Source organism: Schistocerca serialis, chromosome 3 (assembly GCF_023864345.2).
Source record: "Schistocerca serialis cubense isolate TAMUIC-IGC-003099 chromosome 3, iqSchSeri2.2, whole genome shotgun sequence".
In the NCBI taxonomy this organism is placed as follows: Eukaryota; Metazoa; Arthropoda; class Insecta; order Orthoptera; family Acrididae; genus Schistocerca; species Schistocerca serialis.
This window is the reverse complement of record NC_064640.1, coordinates 778,799,033-778,812,123: the sequence shown is the minus strand read 5'-3', so window position 1 is coordinate 778,812,123 and position 13,091 is coordinate 778,799,033. Positions and strand designations below refer to the sequence as shown.

Below are 13,091 nucleotides of genomic sequence, written 5' to 3'. Positions count from 1 at the left end.
GCGAATACATAGAAAGAAAGATCCTTTATCATTTAGCTACAATATAGCAGGTCAGCAACTGGAAGCAGTTAATTCCATTAATTACCTGGGAGTACGCATTAGGAGTGGTTTAAAATGGAATGATCATATAAAGTTGATCGTCGGTAAAGCAGATGCCAGACTGAGATTCATTGGAAGAATCCTAGGGAAATGCAATCCGAAAACAAAGGAAGTAGGTTACAGTACACTTGTCCGCCCACTGCTTGAATATTGCTCACCAGTGTGGGATCCGTACCAGATAGGGTTGATTGAAGAGATAGAGAAGCTCCAACGGAGAACAGCGCGCTTCGTTACAGGATCATTTAGTAAACACGAAAGCGTTACGGAGATGATAGATAAAGAGTCTGCAGGAGAGACGCTCATTAGCTCGGTACGGGCTATTTTGAAGTTTCGAGAACATACCTTCACCGAGGAGTGAAGCAGTATATTGCTCCCTCCTACATATCTCGCCAAGAGATCATGAGGATAACATCAGAGAGATTAGAGCCCATACAGAGGCATACCGAGAATCTTTCTTTCCACGAACAATACGAGACTGGAATAGAAGGGAGAACCGATAGAGGTACTCAAAGTACCCTCCGCCACACACCGTCAGGTGGCTTCCGGAGTATGGATGTAGATGTAGCAAAGCTGCTCAGTCTCTGCTGGCATATTGGCTATTCTTCCTGTTTCGCTGTCCCCCTGAGCACATATCGATAAAACGAATACCGTACTAGACTAATCTGGGACCGCTCTGTCAACTGGGCACGTAAAATTCGGCATTAATCCTTGAACACTACAAGGGATAAAATTTTACATTTTTACTAAACAGTCGTAAATCTTACTACTCCACATTTTGTTCAAAGAAAGCCCTTATTTATATGTTATGCATTACTTAATTAACATAATTAGAGCTACAAGTGAATATTACATACGAAATTGAGTACAAAATATTCTGTTTTATACTGTATTGCAATCGTAAAATTTACGAGTGTTTAGTAAACTAGTGTTAAAATCATTTTCTTCGTAACTAGAAAAAAACCAACGAGTTACGTTGACACTGAGCGTCACACAAATGACGTGATGAGTATTATTTGCGACAACGAAATTTCACATATCTGCAGGAACACCAGACAAAATGTACCCGACGACTCTTAGCAGGAACACCGTGTATATAGGAAAAAGGAAACCCAACGATCAGGTCCTGAAGACCACCCGATAGTCGACGGATTGCCACGTTTTTCTCAGTCATTTACAATCGGAGTCTGCCCCTTAGCTGAGCGATCAGCGCGTCTGACTGCCATGCAGCAGGCCCGGGTTCATTTCTCATCCAGGTTGGCGATTTTCTCCGCTCGGGAAGTGGATTTTGTATAGCCCTCATCATCATTTCGTCATCATCAACACGCAAGTCGCCCAATCTCGTGTCCACTGAAAAGACTTGCAACTAGGTGACCGAACATCCTGAGGTGGGGACTCCTGGCCATCAATGCCATACGATCGTTTTCATTCATAATCAGACCACCGTACTCCCGATCGTTGTCGACCTTTCGACCTTAGAGGTGCTACGTCTCAATCAGATAGCTCCTCAATTGACATCACGAGACTGCCAATGGCTCTGAGCACTATGGGACTTAACTTCTGAGGTCATCAGTCCCCTAGAACTTAGAACTACTTAAACTCAAGTAACCTAAGGACATCACACACATCCATGTCCGAGGAAATACGTTATGAATAACGTGACTACCTTGTATCACGGTAACCACAAGTGGATGAGGCTGAGACAGACCTTAACACGGGAAGTAAAAAGTCGCCAAAGGCTTGTGCAGAGCGTTTATTTCATTGCGGACACAGTTTCTTTAACTCCACCTACTCGAACATCAGTTAATACAATCATGTGATAACCAGTCCTGTCTGCAAAGTCTACGACTTGCAATTAGAATTCCATTACTTGATTTTTCCCTTTCTTAGTTCTTGTGATATAGATGGCCAACAACATTTTAACAACGTTGAACTCTCTGCGTTGGTTATGTGGCTGCGATTAATTCTTTCTGGATTCACTTTCATTTTAGGTTTCCCAAATCCCTCTTAAAACATTTTCTCTCTGTTTTATCTGACAATGGTTTTTTAAACGTCATCTACTACCCAACCATTCGTTTACAATAATCGTAAGTTGCAGGAATGTAGTGAGCTGCACTTGTATGAATATGTAGTTCCTACGATAAAACATGAAGGGCAACACTTTGTTCGCCTGTATATTAAATACGCTTTACCATCGCATAGCAAATAACACGTTTCCAGAACGTATCGTTATATTATTAGTGGACGGTTCTGTGGTGTCACCGCCAGACACCACACTTGCTAGGTGGTAGCCTATAAATCGGCCGCGGTCCGTTAGCATACGTCGGACCCGCGTGGCGCCACTATCAGTGATTGCAGACCGAGCGCCGCCACACGGCAGGCCTAGTCTAGAGAGACTTCCTAGCACTCGCCCCAGTTGTACAGCCGACTTTGGTAGCAATGGTTCATTGTCTGCATACGCTCTCATTTGCAGAGACGACAGTTTAGCATAGCCTTCAGCTACGTCATTTGCTACGATCTATCAAGGCGCCACATTCAGTAATTAGAATGAATTCTGAACAGATAATATTGTGAATCATGTACCGTCAAGAGCGACGTTCATCATTAATGGATTAAAGTTAAGTATCAAACTAATTACGTCCGCCTTCTGCATTCTAATTCCTTGTCATGTTCCAGACCTCACGTCAGTATAGTTTTTCCCTCCTCACGCCAGCCTGCGTGAGCTAAAACGCGTGCATTTCGGCCTCCACTAGTAACACGGTGTTGGGTCTTCGACCAACACAACAGGTTCACCGTTATGAGACTGCATACCGGATTAAAACTGTGCACTGGCAAGGATTCGGAACTGGATGCTTGTGTCTCGCCGGTGATTCTCTTAGGTACTACACGCCGAATATGGGCGTTCTGTTGAAGCATAGGTTTTTAATAGTGGCACTAAACCTTGGTTTGCAAGTTCTAAGTTTAGATCTGATAATGGTAGTAGACGAAACGTAACAGTAATTAAAGAAATATAGCGGGTGGTTGCAATTAAAGTGTACCTACACACGGAGATCCAGTATGGGCTATAGTTATTGTATGACATCGGAACTTCGTAGATAAGCCAATTCGTTAATGCGGAATAACTCTACGATGGGGGAAAAAACTTCCGAATTTTGGCTGCTAGGTGCAAATCTGGCGCTGTACAGCATATCATCGACGTCTCCGGTGCTCATATTGAACAACTTGCGTAAGCGGTGGTTAGTAATAAAATTATGACTTCCTCACTAGTTTGACAATTTCTACCCACGACCCGTTCCTAATCCATTATACACGGAAACATTTCTATACGTCTTCCTTGCATTCAGTGCGCCAGCCGGCTACGGTAGCCGAGCGGCTCTAGACACCTCAGTCCGGAACCGCGCTGCTGCTACGGTCGCAAGTTCGTATCCTGCCTCGGGCATGGATGTGTATGATATCCTTAGCTTAGTAGGTTTAAGTAGTTCTAAGTTTAGGGCACTGATGACCGCAGCTGTTAAGTCCCATAGTGCTTAGAGCCAATCAGCGCGCCAGATTTGCACGTGGTGGCCAAAATTGGAACTAATCTTATTTCAGCCTAAACCTGTTCCGCAATATAGCATTACAATATCAACTAAGCTTCCCTGCCACACGAAAATTGTAGTCCACTCTTGACCTCTGTGAGTAGCTGCATTTTATGCATAACCACCCGGTATAAAGCGATCTAGACGGTTTTACTCGCAAAATATTCACAAAGAGCGCGGACTCATATAGGAAATTTATTTGCTTTACTACTCAGTATGAGCGCAATCTGCGGAATGCAAGGAATCGGCTTCTAGTGACGCTTCGACATACCGTTGCAATCGGTCAGAAAGTTTCATTGGACGTTGCTTGTTTTGGCATGTAACAACGCTGCAGCCGACAAGTCGTCGTCTGACCGAACTATTGTACAGATTTCCTGTACGATGTGTTGGTTGGTGAAAAATTCAGAACAAAATTTTGAGCAGTTAATGCGAATATAGCCGCGCGGGGTAGCCGCGAGGACTTAGGCACCTTGTCACGGTCCGCGCGGCTCCCTCCCGTCGGAGGTTCGAGTCCTCCCTCGGGCATGGGTGTGTGTGTTGTCCTTAGCGTAAGTCAGTTTAAGTTAGATTAAGTAGTGTATAATCTTAGGGACCGATGACCTCAGCGGTTTGGTCCCGTAGGATCTTACCACAAATTTCCAAATTTAATACGAATGTAAGTGAACCTATCGTAACTATAAAACAATACATAAGGAAGTAATATCAGAAAGTGCAAGCGAACAATGAAAGAGAAAGGAGAAATCTAGTGGCAGTGGTAGGTGTGAAAGAACTCAAGAGGACGCTTTGTATTCAGAGTGCAGCAACAGGCTTGCTTGCGTGACAGTCCCCCCGTGCGTTGTTCTTTAGCTGCCACCGGAGCGACGGTATCAGTGAGACGGCGAAGGCGTGCTGAGCATTCCTCAGACCCTCTACTCTCCCGACTTCATTTTCTATTCCTGTTCATTTTTCCCATGTGGACTACCTCCATGACGTGTACAACATATGATAAATCGCATACCTTGAAATTTAAGCACCACGGTCTTTAACGAGAGTCAGTGAGTTTCTTTATTCGTAGCACAATTTGTATCGCAATTTCCTTAAGCACGTCAACAATCTTTTAACTCGTCAAATTGTTTGCATTCCATTTATGTTACAAACGTTTCTGAGCTAGTTACGCTATCAAACGTACTGTATCTACAGGGTGTTTCAAAAATGACCGGTATATTTGAAACGGCAATAAAAACTAAACGAGCAGCGATAGAAATACACCGTTTGTCGCAATATGCTTGGGACAACAGTACATTTTCAGGCAGACAAACTTTAGAAATTACAGTAGTTACAATTTTCAACAACAGATGGCGCTGCAAGTGATGTGAAAGATATAGAAGACAACGCAGTCTGTGGGTGCGCCATTCTGTACGTCGTCTTTCTGCTGTAAGCGTGTGCTGTTCACAACGTGCAAGTGTGCTGTAGACAACATGGTTTATTCCTTAGAACAGAGGATTTTTCTGGTGTTGGAATTCCACCGCCTAGAACACAGTGTTGTTGCAACAAGACGAAGTTTTTAACGGAGGTTTAATGTAACCAAAGGACCGAAAAGCGATACAATAAAGGATCTGTTTGAAAAATTTCAACGGACTGGGAACGTGACGGATGAACGTGCTGCAAAGGTAGGGCGACCGCGTACGGCAACCACAGAGGGCAACGCGCAGCTAGTGCAGCAGGTGATCCAACAGCGGCCTCGGGTTTCCGTTCGCCGTGTTGCAGCTGCGGTCCAAATGACGCCAACGTCCACGTATCGTCTCATGCGACAGAGTTTACACCTCTATCCATACAAAATTCAAACGCGGCAACCCCTCAGCGCTGCTACCATTGCTGCACGAGAGACATTCGCTAACGATATAGTGCACAGGATTGATGACGGCGATATGCATGTGGGCAGCATTTGGTTTACTGACGAAGCTTATTTTTACCTGGACGGCTTCGTCAATAAACAGAACTGGCGCATATGGGGAATCGAAAAGCCCCATGTTGCAGTCCCATCGTCCCTGCATCCTCAAAAAGTACTGGTCTAGGCCGCCATTTCTTCCAAAGGAATCATTGGCCCATTTTTCAGATCCGAAACGATTACTGCATCACGCTATCTGGACATTATTCGTGAATTTGTGGCGGTACAAACTGCCTTTGACGACACTGCGAACACCTCGTGGTTTATGCAAGATGGTGCCCGACGACATCGCACGGCCGACGTCTTGAATTTCCTGAATGAATATTTCGATGATCGTGTGATTGCTTTGGGCTATCCGAAACATACAGGAGACGGCGTGGATTGGCCTCCCTATTCGCCAGACATGAACCCCTGTGACTTCTTTCTGTGGGGACACTTGAAAGACCAGGTGTACCGCCAGAATCCAGAAACAATTAAACAGCTGAAGCAGTACATCTCATCTGCATGTGAAGCCATTCCGCCAGACACGTTGTCAAAGGTTTCGGGTAATTTCATTCAGAGACTACGCCATATTATTGCTACGCATGGTGGATATGTGGAAAATATCGTACTATAGAGTTTCCCAGACCTCAGCGCCATCTGTTGTTGAAAATTGTAACTATCGTAATTTCGAAAGTTTGTCTGCCTGAAAATGTACTGTTGTCCCAAGCATATTGCAACAAACGGTGTATTTCTATCGCTGCTCGTTTAGTTTTTATTGCCGTTTCAAATATACCGGTCATTTTTGAAACACCCTGTAGATGAGCTTGTATGGGACGAACCATCATTAACAGTAAAATATCTCCCTCTTCGGCAGATGTAATCTTTTCCGTGTCGGAAAGGAGTAAATATTGTTCGCAGTCAGGTCTTATTAAGAGCTTTCTGATAGCCGTGCGCTAGTATTTTTCGTTCTACTGTCACCTCTATTATCAAAGACCATGATTTCGAGCAGTTGAAACAATTACGGGAGAAGTAATCGGCCGGCACCATGCTGCAGGAACGGTTCCCCTGCAAAAGAGTGGTACTGCCAGAAATGTTCCATATACGAGAATTGTTAGTATTATTGGTACTTCACAATTTATGATTAACAGCTTTAAATTTCCAAGTATGTCCTAGCTGTTTTCCCATCTCACCTGGTTATCACTCATTAGGCTGTTGTCTAGATCATTTATTTACCCTAAAGCTACAGAATAGTTTTCCTTGCCTCATTTTCCGTCACTTGTTCTTTCTGCTTGACACGCCCGTATCCATTTCAGTCTCATAATAGTCGCTGTAGCATCCGAGCATCTCCTGTCCCTTCTCGTTATTACCAACATATTTCATTCCTTTTCATGCTAGGTAAATCTTAGAGTGATGATACCTACTTTGAAGTACAATATCGCACGATGTTCATAGAAATTTCGTTTCAAGCACATTGGCAACAGATTTTTGAATTGTGTCAATTACTGTCAATTACCAGCAACTTATGCCTATAGTCCCGTTGATATATTTCAGTCGCCCTAAGTGCGCCTATACGCTAAGCGATGAGTATCGTGATTGTTAATCTTCACTGTATTTCTCCCAGCATTCTGGTTATAAGGCTAAATCTTTTGGAAGGGGTACACAATAAAATTTCAGTTTTAAGAGTTTAATTGTAATATAAATGCGACTTGTATGCTATTACTCTCACTATTACTATTATTATTGTTATTATTATTATTATTATCATTATTATCAGGAGACAAAATTCAGGTTGAAAATTTTCTAATCCCCGGTACACTTTCTTCGGTGCTTCACTCACTTATGTCGTCTTCCTTTGGCGCTACTGTTATTAACTGAGACACATTTGGCAACAAGTACAGAAATGCAGGAAACACTGACGAAATTCTGTTGCTAGCTCTCATCCAAAACCGTAAGAAATTTTGTCATGTACTACGGATGCTAGTGGCATAAAGGTTATTATGAAGATACAGTTTGATAATTTTGCGGGATTAAATCGACAACTGATATGTCGCAGCTCACAGATATCGAACGACCAGTTAGGGCACAGCTTCGAGGGTAGCGCAGTGTTATTCTTTCCCGGAAGGCGACACCTGGAAATCGGCGTCACACGTGAGCGGCTACGTCTCCTCGGGCCCCAGATAAATAGCACTGTCCTGCCAGAGGCCGGCATTTCATCTCGGTTCACAGATACTACCACGGCTACGTGCGTATCTTTTACCGGTTAAGGACCAATAATCCCGCACTAATCGCGTATACTCCAATGCCTCTGAAATGCAACCTGCTTCAGGCAGTGGGTATTCTCAGCGGCCCAATAATGCATATTTCTTACTTTCGGCTTCCCGTGATTTGTGAAGATAGCTTCGTCGGTAAAGAGAATTCTTTGGCTGAAGGATCTATTATCCCGATGTCGCATCAGAACTGTGTGACAGGCTTCCGTACGTCTTACGTAATGTACCCAGTTAATCTAATGGTGGCCGGCCGTGTGGCCATGCGGTTCTAGGCGCTTCAGTCTGGAGCCGCGTGACCGCCACGGTCACAGGTTCGAATCCTGCCTCGGGCATGGTTGTGTGTGATGTCCTTAGGTTAGTTAGGTTTAAGTAGTTCTAAGTTCTAGGTGACTGATGACCACAGATGTTAAGTCCCATAGTGCTCAGAGCCATTTGACCCAATTTAATCTAATGGGGAAGTGACACACGATACAGTCGGAAGCAGTTAGCGCGTAAACTGCTAATAACGCTGGACTTTTTGACTCTGGAGGCAATCGCATTTTCTACATCTACATCTGCATATTTATTTCGCAAGCCACCGTATGGTTTGTGGCGTAGGGTACCTTTTACCACCACTAGTTTATTTTACTGTTCCATTAGCAAATATAGCGAGGCAAAAACTACTGTCTAAATGTTTCCGTACGTTCTATAATTTCTCTTATCTTATCCTCGCGGTCCTTAGGCGAAATATGTGTTGGTGGCAGTAGAATATTCTGCAGTCAGCTTCAGATGTCAGTTCTCTAAACTTTCGCTATAATGTTCCGCGATGAGAACGTTGTGTTCCCACCAGAGATTCACATTTGGGTTCACAAAGTATCTTTGTAATACTAGTGTGTTCATCGACACTACCAGTAATAAATCTAACAGGACGCCTCTGAATAGTTTCGATCTTTTCCTTTAATCCGATCCAGTGCGGATCCCAAACATCCGAGCACTACTCAAGAATGGGTCGCACTAGTGTTCTATACGCGGTCTCCTTTACAGATAAGCTAAAACTTCCTAAAATTCTCCCAACAAATCAAAGCAGACCATTCGCCTTCCCTACTACCATTGCCTTTTCCATTTCATATCGCTTTGCAGCGCTACTCCTAGATATATCATCGACATGACCATGTCAAGGAGTAAAATATCTTCCATGCCATTAGGCTGTCTGGTACCGCAACTTCATGGAGAATACTTGAATTAAGGAACAGACTTTATTCTTTTATTAAGGAATTAGAAGGATAAATAGCAATCAAGACTGTTTTGAAATCAGTTATATGTCAAGGAGTACGTTAATTTTTCTGTATTCGAACATCACGGGACTTTTTTTTCCTATTCATCTGAATTAACTTATTCTTATCTCTGGAGCTAACATGTGGAATACAAGCAACGTCTATATCTTTCACTACTCTCGTGCCACGGTTTTTCCTTACTTTCTGCCTGTCCATTAACAATTTTGAACACTCGTTGAATCTTTAGTCTTAACGTTGATTACAGGTATAACATGAATGAGTACATTACTTAGTTTGGTTTATATAGAAAAACGTTGTAATTTACGAGGACTGGAACTTAAATAGTGGTAACTATTTATTCACAACCGATAGAAAAGAGTTACGTGTTTGCACCTGTTACTGTCCTTCTAAGTAGTCACCAGAGTTGTGTAGAACCCGTTGCCAGCGATGTGGAAGGCGTAGTGTACAGTTAGCAGAGCCTGTTCTGTTGATGGTTCGAATGGAGCGGTCTAAAGTTACGGTGATTCTCGTGTGCTACTGTGGTGGTGTTATCCTAGTGCATTACGTTCCTCCACGACAGACCGTCAATGCTCAGTATTATTCCAGAATGAGATTTTCACTCTGCAGCGGAGTGTGCGCTGTATGAAACTTCCTGGCAAATTAAAACTGTGTGCCGGACCGAGACTCGAACTCGGGACCTTTGCCTTTCGCGGGCAAGTGCTCTACCAACTGAGCTATCCAAGCACGACTCATGCCCCCTCCCCACAGCTTTACTTCTGCCAGTACCGCGTCTCCTACCTTCCAAACATTACAGAAGCTCTCCTGCGAACCTTGCAGAACTAGCACTCCTGAAAGAAAGGATATTGCGGCGACATGGCTTAGCCACAGCCTGGGGGATGTTTCCAGAATGAGATTTTCACTCTACAGCGGAGTGTGCGCTGATATGAAACTTCCTGGCAGATTAAAACTGTGTGCCGGACCGAAACTCGAACTCGGGACCTGTTTGGAACATCACCTGCGAGCAGCTTTGCGAAACAAGCGGCGACACGTTCTGCACAACCCACCCATCATTTTGCACGACAATGCGCGGCCACATATAGCGCAAGCTGTGGCTGCTCTGTTCGGTCGATGGGACTGGGAAGTACTGTACCATCCACCATACTCCCCGGACTTAAGTCCTTGTGAGTTTGATTTGATTCCGAAGATGAAGGAACCACTTCGTGGCATTTGCTTCAGAACTATCTCAGAGATTCGACAGGCAGTAGACCGCTCCATTCACACCATCATCAGAACAGGCTCTGCTGACGGTATACTACACCTTCCACATCGCTGGCAACAGGTTCTATACAACGCTGGTGACTACTTTGAAGGACAGTAACAGGTGGAAACACGTAACTTTTTTGTATCGGTTGTGAATAAATAGCCGACACGTATATTGCGATATAATAACAGTGTCTAACTCATGGTTTTATCATTTGAGGAAAATGATTTTCTATTTCGCCTACCATGAAGCTGTGAATACTTTTATGAATGTGATATGATCAGTCGACCGAAACTGCCTATGTAAGTAAATAATTTTACTAAGAGAGCAAAGCGGCATTACGTCATTTTTAAACAAAAGATTATTGCTGCGCCCTTATCATAATTCTCTATATTTTCCATGAACAAAAAAGAGTACCTTGCGTCTGCGTTTTAATAGAGCAAGTACTCATTTGTTATCTGGATGCACGTAGTGGAGACCGCATCATCACAGGCCCGACTAGGACCTCAGCGAACTTCCTCACGCCGTTTTAGAGGATGCGCTGCGAAGTTTGAACTTGGTCGTAGCTGCCAAAAGTTTGAAGCCGTCTGCAGCCCTGGGGCTGTCGTAAGCTTTCGTGACGCCGCTGAACTCAACCATCCCAAGGATCAATACGTTCTGTGATCGCTTCACAACTGATAGGCATTGTATGATCACATTGTTGTTTTCCTGTCAAAAACTCGTTGATATTTATCCTTTTACAGCAATTTTGAAACTGAGATACTCGAATATGAACAAACACCTACCTCACGTAGCCGCGATAATAAGAAAACATATTCTACAAGACTGAGTATTTAATAACAGTGACTGAAGCCTTAAAGACAGAGGTACCGTATTAAGGACTGTTCCTATGTAAGTATGAAGGAAACAAAATTAAAACTGCTTACAGTCGACCCGTATCTAATAATCTCGTCGCTAACAGAACGTTAGAACCTAGTCTTCCATTCTTCCCATATAAAGTCGAAGATACGAGAGCAAGGAGTTTCATCTTAACCACTTGACGAAAGATCTGTTCCTAATGACTGGAAAGTAGCACAGGTCACACAAATTTTCAAGAAAGGAGATAGGAGTAACCCACTGAATTAAAGACCCATATCACTGACCTCAATTTTGGAGCATATACTGTACTCGAACATTATGAATCACCTTGAAGAAAATGACTTATTGATACATAACCAACGCGGATTCAGAAAATATCGTTCCTGTGCAACGCAGCTACCTCTTTATTCCCATGAAGTAATGAGTTCTGTCGGCAAGGGATCTCAGATCTATTCCATATTCCTAGATTTCCAGAAGACTTTTGATACCTGTTCCTCACCAGCGACTATTAATCAAATTGCGTGCATATGGAGTATCGACTCAATTGTGAAACTGGATTCGTGATTTCCTCTCAGAGAGGTCACAGTTCGTAGTGATAGACGGTAAATCATCGAGTAGAACAGAAGTGATATCTGGCGTTCCGCAAGGTAGTGTCATAGGCCCTCTGCTGTTCCTGATTTACGTAAATGATCTAGGTGATAATCTGAGCAGCCTCCTTAGATTGTTTGCAGATGACGCTGTAATTTACCGTCTAGTAAAATTATCAGACGATCACTTCCAATTTCAAAATGATCTAGAGAGAATTTCTGTATGGTTAGAAAAGTGGCAATTGGCACTAAACAAGCAAATTACGCGGTCATCCACATGGGTACTAAAAGACATCCAATAAATTTTGCGTATACGATAAATCGCACAAATCTAAGGGGTGTCAATTCGACTAAGTACCTAGGAATTACAATTACGAGCAACTTAAAATGAAAAGATCACATAGATAATATTGCGAAGAAAGCGAAAAAAAGACCGCGCTTTGTTGACAGAACACTTAGAGGATACGACAAACCCACTAAAGAGACAGCCTACATTACATTTGTCCGTCCTCTGCTGGAATATTGCTGCGTGGTATAGGATCCTTACCAGGTAGGATTGACGGAGGAAATCGAAAAAGTGCAAAGAAGGGCAGCTCGTTTCGTGTTATCGCATAATAGGGGTGAGAGTGTCACTGATATGATACGCAAGTTGGGGTGGCAGTCACTGAAACAAAGACGGTTTTCTTTGCGGCGAGATCTATTTACGAAATTTCAATCACCAACTTTCTCTTCCGAATGAGAAAAAATTTTTAACACCCATTTACGCAGGGGACCATCCGACCGCCGCGTCGTCCTCAGCTGAGGATGCGGATAGGAGGGGCGTGTGGTCAGCACACCACTCTCCCAGTCGTTATGGTGGTTTTCTTTGACCGGAGCCGCTAATATTCGGTCGAGTAGCTCCTCAGTTGGCATCACGAGGCTGAGTGCACCACGAAAAATGGCAACAGCACATGGCGGCCCGGATGGTCACCCATCCAAGTAAAGACCACGTCCAACAGCGCTTAACTTCGGTGATCGGACGGAAACCGATGTATCCACTGCGCAAGGCCGTTGCCATCAGCATAATAAAATAAGAGAAATCAGAGCTCAAACGGAAAGATTTAGGTGTTCTTTTTTCCCACGCGCCATTCGAGAGTGGAATGGTAGAGAAGTAGTATGAAAATAGTTCGATGAATCCTCTGCCAGGCATTTAAGTGTGAACTGCACAGTAACCATGTAGATGTAGATGTAGATGAAGATGTAGATGTAGAACCAGACACTGAGATTGTGGTGATATTAGTGA

The 13,091-nt window shown here is 43.6% G+C and overlaps 1 protein-coding gene and 1 non-coding gene across 2 annotated transcripts in view; both read right to left on the bottom strand.

Moving 5' to 3' along the window:
• LOC126471224 (protein tipE) overlaps window positions 1-13,091 on the bottom strand; it is a 526,467-nt gene that overhangs the window by 161,692 nt on the left and 351,684 nt on the right. The window lies entirely within an intron of this gene.
• Window positions 9,774-9,848, bottom strand: Trnas-cga (transfer RNA serine (anticodon CGA)). The gene has a single exon. It is a non-coding gene; the product is annotated as a tRNA-Ser (tRNA).